The sequence below is a fragment of the Pleurodeles waltl genome, chromosome 7, assembly GCF_031143425.1.
Source record: "Pleurodeles waltl isolate 20211129_DDA chromosome 7, aPleWal1.hap1.20221129, whole genome shotgun sequence".
NCBI classification, from domain to species: Eukaryota; Metazoa; Chordata; class Amphibia; order Caudata; family Salamandridae; genus Pleurodeles; species Pleurodeles waltl.
Window position 1 is genome coordinate 1,198,146,835 of NC_090446.1, and position 12,893 is coordinate 1,198,159,727.

Here is a 12,893-nt window from a genome sequence, read left to right on the forward strand (position 1 = left end):
ACACCCCCACAAAAACACAGCGTGACATCAGCCTAATAGGCTTCTCCACTTTGGTCGTCTCCTTATATTGCTCTATATTTGAAAGAAACTGGCTTTAATCTTTCGTTGACAATAGATTTATTCGGATTTTTAAGAAATCACAAAAAGAAGAACACAATATAAAGAGGTATAGTTACACATATTAAAACATAAAGAAAAACTGTCCATGTTTTGCCTTCTTCAACATTGGAGGTTGAAATTTTAGCACATTAATATGTTTAATCTTTTTAAAAGGACAGTCATGTTCTTTCAGACTAAACAATAACCTTATCACGGAATAATCGCGTGTGAAAGCAGAGACTGAAAACTGTCAAAGAGGGGTGCGGTAAAAGCTTTGCCCTTTGTGATTCTCTGCACTGTGTGTGTCATTTCCAGCCCCTGTATAACCCCAGGACCACGTGTGGTCCCAGAGGGCTGCAAGAGACAGAACCATGCCTGTAACTGAGTGCCGTGAGACTGCACTGGCAAGAATAGAGTTTAAGTAGGCCGCAGGGCTGAATCGATTTCACATTTATTCCTCCTTATACTTAAGGTTTATTTATGACCTTGTCCTGGAATACAGGAGCAATTGGAGACGAGGTTGCGAACATTTTACACAGGCACAGTGAAAATTTGCTTTAAACTGAGTACAGATTCATCGGTGTAAAAATTATATTTGCATTGAGTGACCCATGAGAAAATATCTTTGCACTGTTGAGGCACACGTTTTTGCAGTGGCTAACTCGTGCAAGTATTTGTTCAAAATGTTATTGCAATATTTTGGTCAGACTTTTTATTTTTACTTACTTTCAATTTAGATGTGAAAAATGTATTTGTGGGTTTATTACCACAGACCCTGAATATGAGACTTAGAATCTGAAGAGATGAGTTTTCACCTTCCCTGGGCCGGTCTCATCAGCTGCTTGAACTTCCACATTTTGTCACCCCACTCAAGGATCTTCTTCACCCCACTACTGCCTCTGAATTTGCCACCGCCTCCTAGAATGGTTTCTAGGCAAGCATCCATGTTGTCTATATGTGGCCATCGTCAGCTGAGAGGTCCCAGTTCCCTCAATCTCTTCCTACTCCATTGAGGGATGTTGATCCACCATATACGCCAAGGAAGCAGAGATTTACCAGATCTTTCAATGATTCTCCAGCATCTTCATTTATGGATGATACATACTCGGTGTTCTTCTACACACCAACCTCTTTACCTGAAGTATTCTTCAAGAGTGCCTTTGGTGGATGACATCCTCAAATTTCACAATGTCTTGGCACGAGACATTTTGAAAGTCAACATCCCTATGGAAGCTCCACTGTCATCACTTTCAGTCATAATGGAGACCTTGCAATCAAGAGCATCGCCTTGGCTTCTGCACAGGTACCTGGCTTTATATTGTTGGGGGCAGATAAATCCTTATATCTGCCTTGGTGAAATCTGCTACACATTGCTTGCAAGGTCTCCATGGTGAAATCTGCTAGATCTTGCTTAATAAAGAAATAGAGATCTCAGAAGTGAGGCCCTAAGTATCTGAAAGAAACCCCAAGCTGGATTTGGTGATTGTGTTGTTAAGGAGACGACAATCTTCAGCACAGAGTCATAGGCGCCTCTCAATAGGGAGAGTAAAAGAATGCATGTTGCAGGCAAGAAGTTGTGCAGGACTGCAACCACAGCCCTAATGACAGCGAGTGCTTCAGCTTTGCTGGGAGGAATGTCACATTTGAGATAGCATTAAAGCCTCTTCAGAAGTCCTGCTAAATCATCTCAGGCAAGACTTTGAAGAAATATTTTGTGAAGACTTCCTGTTCTTGAGCAATGTTATCACTACTGCATAGATTCAGCAGAGTGTGTTGCCACAGGCTGGCAAAGAATAACTTTATACCTTTCTTCATGGTTACGTCTCACTTCTTTAAAGACAGATGCTAAATTAAACATCTTGAATGTTCCTTTCTCTGGGTCTTCTTTGCTTGGTCATCTCACAAAGGAAAAGAATAACCTGCTTACAAAATGAAGCTGAGCAAGAGATTTTTCAGGTTCCAATTCTGCAGTTTGTTTTGGGTCATTCTAATTTCCAATATGCAGTTCTACCTTTTGGTCTGAAGTCAACCCTCTGACGTTTCTCCAAACGCATGGCAGTAGTAGTAGTCCACCCAAAAGAATATTAATCAATCCATATTTAAACAATAGCCTACCTTCTACAGAAAGTGCACAGGACCGGTTGACAACAATATTGCTACTGGACCAATTTAAGTTTACAAGTAAGTCTTCGGAAATAAGTGACAACCCCATGCATTTTCTTTACAATCTTGGAGCAACAATAGACATGCGAGTCATGCGAAAAGTGTTTCCTTCACAGCAAAGTGTTACCAATCCGGGAGGAGGGCCCACTCTTCTTTGTAATTCCCAGTTGATGCATTTTCATTCTTCTGAATACAAGACTGCACTTGCAACTACTTCAACAATGCCTGAAGGAGTAATGGTCTCAGCAGAAGGTCATTTGGGATGACAAACATCAAGTTTTGACAACAACAAAGCAGTTTCTCTTGTGATGGTGGAAAAAAGAATAATCTCTTCCAAGGTGTGCCTTGTCTACAGGATTCTCATGTGCAGACGATAGTCATGGATGCTAGCTGACTTCCGAGCCCATCTAGGTGACCATTCTGTGTAAGGTTTATGGATGAAAAAAGAGAGAATCTATCACATCAAATGCTTAGAGCGCAGAGCTGGCCATCTAGCTCTCAAGGCCTTCAAACCATCTCTGATGACAAGCAACATTCTGATGCAGACAGATAACATAACAACGATGACAAAGATGGAGGAATGAGGTTGTGACCATTGTCCCTGCTAGTTCAGGAAATATTGTTGTGGGCCCTACCTAAAGGCCTGGCATTAAACGCAGTCCACCTGCTAGGAGTGTACAAATATTAAGCAGATTTCACCAGCAGATTGTACAAAGAAAAAACAAGAGGGTTTTAAATGAAGAGATTCTTCAATTAATCTTTGCAGAATGGAATAATGCAAAGGTTTATCTCTTTTCTAAATATCTGTACAAAATGCTGAGACTTTCCATCCAGGAGATGGAAGTCAGCTCCTCTGGACAATGCCTGGTTGATAAATTTCGTCAAAGACATTAATGTATATCTTTCTACCGATGTCTTTGATCCCTGAATTCATTGTGAAACATTGGAATTTCCGAGCAACAATGATCTAATTGTCCCCTTGTGGCCCAGAATGTGGTGGTTCACAGAACTTCTATGGATGTCTTTAAAACTACACAAGAGGCTGCTAAGCAAACCAAGTCTCCTCACCAGATTGCCAGGTCAGTTGTTCCACCCGAGCGTAACATCTTTAAATTTGAAACCGTGGCTCCTGAAAGTAGATAATATGAGTTTCTGAATTTATCTCAGAACTGCATGGACATTTTAAAGAGGGAAAAGACCATCCACAAGGGTCTCTTATTCTTGAAGGTGCTCAGATGACGGATTTATGGTGTTCCCATACTTATTACACAGTTTTAGAGAAGCAAAGTGCTCATGTTAAGTGGATAAAGTCAGTTTAGAAACTTTGATCTAGTTCTAATATGTTCTGTATTTCCTATTGTTTAGCTTGGTAGGATACGTTTTGGTTCCTTCGGCCTAAAACGATTAGGTGGATTTTGGCCTTTTAAAGTTTGTGTGGCTGCCAGCCTTGATTGCTCTTCCATATCTTTTTCCTTCATGGGATGCATTTTTTTTGCAGTATCAGAAAAGCTTTATTAGATTTCTTATATTAAAATCATTCAAGCCAGCAATCAAACACACGAAAAAAACAGAGCAGTTTTAAAAACATGCATCAAAATATTATATGCATCAGGTCAAAAACAGGAAGAAACATTATACATTTTAAAAAATAATCAGTAAATTCCTGCACATACTCCCTGCCCACAGAAACATTGCCATACTTACGAATACGTGTCTATTTGATAAAAACTGTAAAAACAGGTAGATGGATCAACATTGCCAAAACCATGAAACTTCAGAATTGGCAAAATCCAAAACTTCCTTAAATCCTTATAGTATTTGCAAAATAAAACACAATGAATGGTACTCTGTTTAGAAGTAAGGTCACAGGGACAATTAAATAAATTCCTGGACCAGAGTCATTAATCACCAGGAAGCTGACTAGGCAGTGGACTATATCCAACCTGAAGCGGCTTAAAATAAATCTATTAAGGGCGTCAGACACATGTTGTAGGTAAGTTTGTAATTTAAACGTGACCAAAGTCATTACGTGCCTACGAACAGTGGGTTTCATCACCTCACAAGTAAGCCTTTGATCCTCACATAGGGCCAAACAATCTGCTCTAAATTGCTTTCTACTGATGTTCATTGGAAGCTCAGTTTGATCAAAGTAGTCCTGGTGCCCCAGATCACACAAAAAGATTTAAACATATTTCAGCCAAATAAGCTAGAAGGCTGCATCTGATTTTAGGCAATCCATGACAATATCACAATTTAAGGCAGCTTGCTCAGTAGTCCAAATCTTATGCTATAATGACATGGGTTGGATTTTCACTAGATCGCTAAGAAATGAAAGACCCAGTTCAGTGTGACACGCATAAGTTAAACAACTGTCAGGCACTGCAAGAACTAATCGCAGAAAAGCATTCTCATCCATTTGCAGCTGTTGGCAATCAGAGTACCCCCATATCCAGCCCAATATCTAACTGTTGACACACACTTCGAACTATAGATAGTTAATAACTCCTTCACAGGTTTCCACCCCAGTTTTCTAGTAAAATTACCTAATGCCATAATGGTTTTACTATATTGAACCTTCCTAGTGCTAACAGCCTGCTTCCAACTGCGCCCTGATCAAACATTATACCCAAGTACGCAAATGGTTTTGTAAAATCAATACAGGTGTCTTCCACAGTCAGGTTCCTGCATTTGACTGGCCTTCTACCACAGCTCATGACAAATGTTTTCCCCTTATTAATAGAAAGGCCCACATTTTGTGTAAAATTCACAAAAGTGTTCACCAACCATTGTAACCTGATGGGGGTACGAGCCATTAGCACTGCGTCGTCGGCGTAGAGGAGGGCCGGAATTGGGTGACGCACAACTTGGGGAAGGTCATTGCAATGCTCAGTTAAAACCTTCTCCAAGTTATTAATGTAAATAGTGAATAAAAACCTTGCTTGACTCCTCTCTCTATGCGGAATTTACGTGTGCACTCACTCCTAGTCCCAAATCTGACCATGGCTGTACTACCTGCATACAAACGCCTCAAAAAATCAACTAAAGGAGGGTCCACTGCAATATCGATCATTTTACTCCAAAGCTTATCTTGGACCACACAATCAAAAGCAGATGATAAATCTACAAAAGCCAAGTATAGGTTACTATTTTTAATCTGAGTGTATTTCCCTATTATTAATGCCAGATTGAGACCATGTTCAATCATGCCAATGCCAGGTCGAAACCCATGCTGAAGGTCAGATATAATTCCCTTGGATTCGGCCCAGTCCTCTAATCTATTCAGCAACACGCACCCCACTATCTCTACCATTGAATCCAATAAAGATATTGGGCGATAAAAGGCAGCGTTAAGGCAGCCCCCCTTCTTACATTTTGGGACAATAAGGGATTCTGACCAGGTAGTTAAAAAGCCAGCACTAGCACACGCACGCAAGCTCATGTAAACAAAGGTGCCCACAGATATACGTTAGCCTTGTAGAGAACCACAGGAAGAGAATCTGTCCCAGAGGCCTTTCCTTTACTAGCTCCTAATGCCGAAGTAACCTCCTCCACTGTAAATGAGATATTGGAAAGACTTGGTTGTGGTCTAGAGGGAGTAGACATATCAATTGCCGAATGGTGAAGTACCCCAGCAGCTTTTTTTAAAATATTGGAAAAAGTGTCGACCCACTCAGATTCCTTGATAGCAATCTCCAGCCCAGGGGTGTCCGCAGAGGTTAAAAAAGGGACAGAGCATCCTATTATCATTAGTAAGGCTAGCTTCATAGAGGGACTCCGAGGTTTCATTTCTCAAGCTTCTCTTTCTCTGCATCAGGACTTTTTTATATTCCCTTCTGAGACCCTGTACCTCAAACCTACACCTGGGGACTTTTTGCAACACAGATTTTGGCCTCTTATGAGCCTGTCAACACAATGAGTTAAACTAGCCTCTTCTTTCTTAACAGGGTACTTACTAGATATAAATAGACCATTTTAACTCCTTCTGTGATTTGCATAAATGCCTTGATAATTTCCTCATAACCAGCTGTCTCATCTAAACAAGTGGTAAATGCGTCTCCCTGAGTAAACACCAGTTGTTATAGAAATTTGACAGGATCAATTTGACACCACCGTAGAGCACACCCTTTAGTGCGAACAATATCAATGTTATCCACAATATGTCGTTTAAAACTCAATGTGGTGTGGCACTGTCCCCCCTCACAAACGTTTTACTGTGAGGGTAATGGTTACTCATTGCCTTACTATGAGTGACAAATTCCTTTATCATCCGAGAATATTGTGCCAAGAATAACAGATAATCTATGACCGTATTAGCCCCCCTCCTATTAAAAGTGCTTTTAAATGGGACTGGTGAGCTACAAAATTCATTACAGAAACCTAAATCATACTGGCACAATAAATCATTAAGAAGCTCGCCATATCTAGAATGTAAAAAATTTGATATTTCCACATCTTCATGATTAAACAGACCACAGATCTTAGCCAACTGGATTGAACACAAATTAACATTAAAATCACCTCCCCAAAGCATTATCACATCCCTTGTAAACCCCTTTAACAGAGTAGCAAATTCAGAGTGTAATTGCCTCACAATGCTACATAATTCGGGCATACTCACATTATTATAAAAATGTACCCCTGCTAAAAGGGAATTGATCAGTATCTTAATGGAAATAATTTGAAAGCACACCTCTGGCATCACCAAGCACACCTCGGCAGAAGGCATACAAATTGACACATGGGTACATAGTCACCCTTTCGGTCTCCCAGAAGTGGATGGAATAGCGAGATTGTGGAATGTTTTATAACCATTTAATTGTGAAGGTTCTATTAACCAGGTCTATTGAAAACACAGTATATGGAATCCCAGATTATACTAGGTCCATTCATGAGACAGCAATTTTCTCTTTAACCCTGCTATATTCTAAAACACAATCTTACTCCTCCCAAACAGGCCATGATCATCAGAGGCATTATGACTATCTAAAGATATTAACACTCCACTGGTAGAAGGGGAAGCCAGTTGCAAACTCCTTAACTACATCTCATGCAAAGTACAAGCAGCATCCTTAGAAGAGCTTAAAATAACATTGCAGGTACCCAGGGATCCCAAAACCGGGCTAGAATCGACACCATCTGTAGATTCTAAGTTACTAAATCTATTCTTAGTTGGTACAACATACACAAGACCATGTAGGAAACCTGGATTCAAGGCTTCCTATACACCTGAAAATCCCTGCAATGTGGAGGGTTGATAAAAAAAAAAACAGGGGAAGTGCCTTAATGTGATTACCTGGTACTACTGGTACACTTACACATTTCAAGATCGTTTCAAGCAGTGGGGATTTTAAAGATAAAACAACGCAATACCCTAGCAAAGGTTTCCTTCCTCGGTCAACCCATTTAAATCTCTTAACCATCTTAACATTCAACAAAGAAACCTCCGCTCAAGATTGGCAACCCGCCTTATAACACCACTATTCAAGAAAAAGACAATAGATGGTACATCCTTCTCTGTTCAAGCAGCCAAACTATGGAATTTATTACCCCCAAATATAAGATGCACGGATAACTATCTTGCCTATTATTTTATACTTAACATGTTCATAGGTCATTCAATAGCTCCTAGATACGTTGTTATATTAGTTACTTATGAATTCCTGCTTTCTTTTTTATATCATAATGAGCAAATGTTACCTTAACTATTTAACAGCAAGCATTTCCCTATTCAAAAATTGAGGAAATGTAAATGAATGTTGGAAAGGTACACTTATTAATTAACTTCAAATAGTACAAATCTTAAAAGTCTGTATTTAACCAATACTTCCTTTCTTCTCATATTATCATACCCATTATTATATTCCTTGCACATATATTCCCTTACTATGTATTTACATATCTATTTATTTATTACTCTAGTCCTACTGTACAAGAGAGAAAAAAAATACAAAATATAAATAATTAAATGAAATTTAAAAATGAAATATCTATACATATGGAACAAAATAATAAATAAATGAAAAATAATATATATTTTACTCTCTCGTAAGCTTTACTCTGTCTCCCCATCACCCTATGTCTCTATCAATCGATCCTCCATCCCCACTCTGACTCATCTCAAACCCATTCTACTACTTCCATCTCCAAAATAACCCTGCCTAAGCTCTTCCCTCCTCTACCACATCTAGCTCACCCCAAACCTCGGTTTACCACCATGATCTCCTAAACAACCCTACTAAATTCTCCCTCATTTATCTCACCTTTCGCTCAACCAAAACCCCTCCTCCTACTATGATCTCCCTAACCCCTTTTCACAGACTCTTTCCTCCTCCATCTCTCCTTTCCTCATCCTATTACTAAAAACTCCCAACTAACACTTCGGGATTCTTCACTCCTCTATCCCTCCATTACTCTAGTCAATCCTACTAACAAGCTCACATATCCTCTGCTCATGGTAACTCATAATAAAATTAATACTGTACTCATAGTTCCCTATACTAATCCACCACTAATTCCTCTTGGGTTCCAGAGTAACGTACTACTTGCCGAAAATCGATTCAACACCTCATCAGGGGTAGTAAGCACTATTTTAATACAATTTCAATTACACTTAGGCCCATATTTATACTTTTTTTGCACCGCTTTTTGATGCAAAAATGTCGTAAACTTACAAAATACAACTCTATTTTGCAAGTTTGCGCCGCTTTTGTGTAAAAAAATGACGCAAATGCAGCGCTAAAAAAGTATAGATATGGGCCTTAATGTAAAAAAACAGGGCATATATTTACCCAGTTTTATTTCACACACAATGCAGGGCATATTTTCTTAATGAGTCTCAAGACTCTGCCCAGTCGATGGTAGAGTAGGAAAATTGGTTAACACAACTTCTTAAGTTGTCGCCTCCGGTGGGAGATTGAAGTATTCTACAGGAGATAGTACATTATTAAATCCTGAAGATCTATTTGTTGTATCGGGTGGATCTAGATGGTGACAAATACCATTGTTTTTAGTCATAGCTCCTCTGTGTGAAGGAATAGTTCTCTTCGAGGCTCTGATGATGCCTTGTGTTGCACGAAAATCATTATGAGGAGTATTAACAGGTGGACCTGAGTTGTTAATATGCCCTCAAATTATTTTGTCTGCTAATAGGGGTAAAACTCTCCCCCACTGGTTCGTCAGTACTCTGTGTAGCAGGCAATAGAGTTATAGCATGACCCCCCTTTAAAAGCTCCAAACAAGAAAGGACAGAGCCTTCTATCTGACCTAATCTCACGTTCAGAGCCTTCATTTCAGTACTTACAAAAGAGTCCAAGGTTTGTACCACCATGATTGCTGAGTTTACGTCCCCTGTAGAAACTTTACAAGAGGATTTCACAGATACTTTCTTTTGCTTTGATTTGACAATAATTAGGTTATCATCTGCACTCAAAGTGACCTGTGGTAACTGAACTAACTCAGCCTCATGATTACTAAAAGGAAGGCAATCCATTGGATTCCTTGGGTGCTTAGGGGGTGGTTGCATGTTGGACTCACACATAATTATGCAGTCCGATGCATCTTGAACACACCCATTTGCAAACTTACATGCAGAATTGGACCTTCGGCCTGTTGTGAGATTAGAGTGCTGAGACTCTCCTGTCTGTAATAGTTTATCCGTCTCTCCCCCCTGACAGGCAGATAAAGATTCTTGTACATTTGAGATCTAATGCCCTATAGCACCTGTAATATATTCAAAAAGACTCTAGCACATTTTAACTAGTGACATTCTCCTACTCCCTCTATTTGAGGGGGACTTTCTCCTACCCACTTAGACTGCTACGAGCTGACACAGTAATACCTTAATTACCTAATACAAAAGGCTAACTGGGGTCGAAATACAAAAACGGGCAAATAACATAAATATCAAAGCCAAAGGAGTGGCCCTGCCCTGCCTCTTCCTGGCGATGATGGGAGCAGGACCGGCCTGCCCTCAGCCCGGCCTTTACCCGGGCACCGTCCGCGTGCAACCCGCGCAGTGGTAGAGTTGGTGGCCTTAGGTGCACCCGATGGCGTGCTGACAGTAGTCCCAGTGGGCAGGTCCAGCCGCGAGGCGAGATGGAGCCCATAGTACTGGGCTAACGTGTCCTGCTTCCAGCGCAGCAGGAGAGTTGCAGCCTTAAGTGCACCCAATGGTGCGCTGACAGTATTCCCAGTGGGCGGAGCTAGCAGTGAGCCGAGATGGAGTTCGTAGTCCTGATCTAAAGTGTCCTCCTGTTGTCCGCACAGGGGGAGAGTTGGAGACCTTAAGTGCACCTTATGGCGCACTGACTGTGGTCCCAGTTGGCAGGGCCAGATACGAGACGAGATGGAGCCCATAGTCCTAGGCTACAGTGCCGGCCCGTCCTTTAGGGTGGGGGGCCACACCCCCCCACCTTTCGCCCCTCATGAAGAGTGTCTGTCAGGCTGAACAAAGGTCAGCCTGACAGACACTCTCCCTGTTCAGCTCAGGCAGCCAGGAGCAAACATGCACGATTTGCGCACACTCCTAGCTGCCTGAGCTGAACTTTGCTGGGCTGAGGAGGTCAGAGCTCCTATGGGTGTGACCTCCTCGGCTCAGCAAAGGTGCCTCGAGGCCCTCCCCTGGTTGATGAGGAAAGCATCACCAATTGACACTCTCCCTGGGTGCTTCAGGTTTAAGCCCTGAAGTGCCCAGGGCGAGTGTCAATCAGTGACACTTTGTCACAGAGTGGGGTGGGGTCTGCAGTCTCACTGACCCCATCCCACTCTGTGACGAGGCTGGGACTGCTGCCTTCCCTCATTGGCTGATCTAAGGTCAGCCAATGAGGGAGGGCAGCAGTCCCAACCCTCCTGGGAGCTGGAGGCTGAAGGTAAGTGTGTGTGTGTGTGTGTGTGTGTATGTGTGTGATGTTTTAAATTTAATGTTTGGTACACGCGTGCATGTTTGAATGGTATGAGTGTTGTTAATGGATGTGCGTGCGTGCGTGTCTGTGTGTGAAAGAATGTGTGTGTGTATCCCACCTACCCCCCCTCCCTCCTAAAGCTGCCGGCCGCCACTGCTAGGCTAACAGGTCCTGCTTCCCACACAGTGGGAGAGTTTAGGGCATGAAATGCGCCTAATGGCACAGTGACCGTGGACCTAGGTGGTGGGACCAGCCGCAAGGCGAGATAGAGCCCGTAGTCCTTGGTTAACGTATCCTGCTTCCCCTTATTAGCAGTAGGCAACACCACAGACTTTAAATAAATAAATAATAAAATAAAATAAAATGATGCACAACCATTCTTGCCGTTTCGGTGTAGTTTTACACATTCTATAGTGTCTCTGTCACCATATGGATTACAGAGCCTTCTCTCATTACACCGTCTCCTTTTTGGTGTACAGACATACAGCATCCTGCTGGCCCTGTGGCTAAGCTGGTTGGTCCATATTATAATTGGTCTCATGTGCTGACACCGCATGGGCTGTCATTGTTGCAAGTAGTATTGTTTACTATAAAGGTCTTGGAGCCCACCCTTTGCTTACCAATCGTTGGCATCATTGTCACTCTTCGTTGCGGCCTCCTAATTGGATAGCATGTGCAGATAGTCACGTCCTCTTTTGTTTGTGTATGCATGGACCAAGCACAGATTGATTCATCCTAGTTAGTCACTGTTCACTACTCTTTCTTCTTCTCCTCCCACCACTATTGTCCTTAATGCTTCTTCTCCCTCCTACCCACCCTTTCTCCTTGTTGCTTCCATACACCTCAGCATCTGAGAAAGGTGTCATAGAGCTCCTACATTTTCAACTCTGGAATATCTGTGGTTTAAACCTCTGACAGACTGTTCTGTTTACTTCGTCTCATAACAAGGTGATTGTTACTCACTATCATTCTCAGTAACGATTGAGTACTGAGCATGTCGCCTACTCCTGTATGGAAAAGGCTTTCACCATTTGTAGCTCCATTTATCACCAACCGGTGCAGTACATATTGTTCCCTCGCCCACTAGCCCTTCCTGGTTTAAAACACATTTATTTGGGAAATAAACAAATCTTGCAGAAGTGTTGTACATGCTAAAAAAACTTCTGCATCAGAAAAAAGGCATCAGATGTGTATATAGATCATAGGTCGAAATACTTAGTAACATTGGGTTAGAATTGCATTTAAATGGCATGAGGCTTTGAAGTGCTTTAGGGCACTTCATTGGTACCTCGGGCATCTTTCCATACCATAGAGTGCCACTCCACTCCATGCCACATAATGCCTCTCCATTCCACACCACACAATTCCACTGCACTCTACGCAACAAAATTCCACTCTACTCCATGACACACAATTCCACATCACATAATTCCACTTCTCTTCATGCCACACAATGTTATGCCACATAATTCCACTCCGCACCACACAATTTCACACCTCACAAGTTCACTTCACTCCACTCATTGCCACACAATTCCACTTGATGTCACACAATGTCACGCCACACAAATTCACTTCACTCCACTCCAAGCCACACAATTACACTTCACTCCACACTACACAATTACACTTTACTCCACTTCACACAAATCCACTCCATGCCAAACAATTCGACTTCACAACTCACAATTCAACTTCACTCCACACTATTCCATGACACACATTTCCACT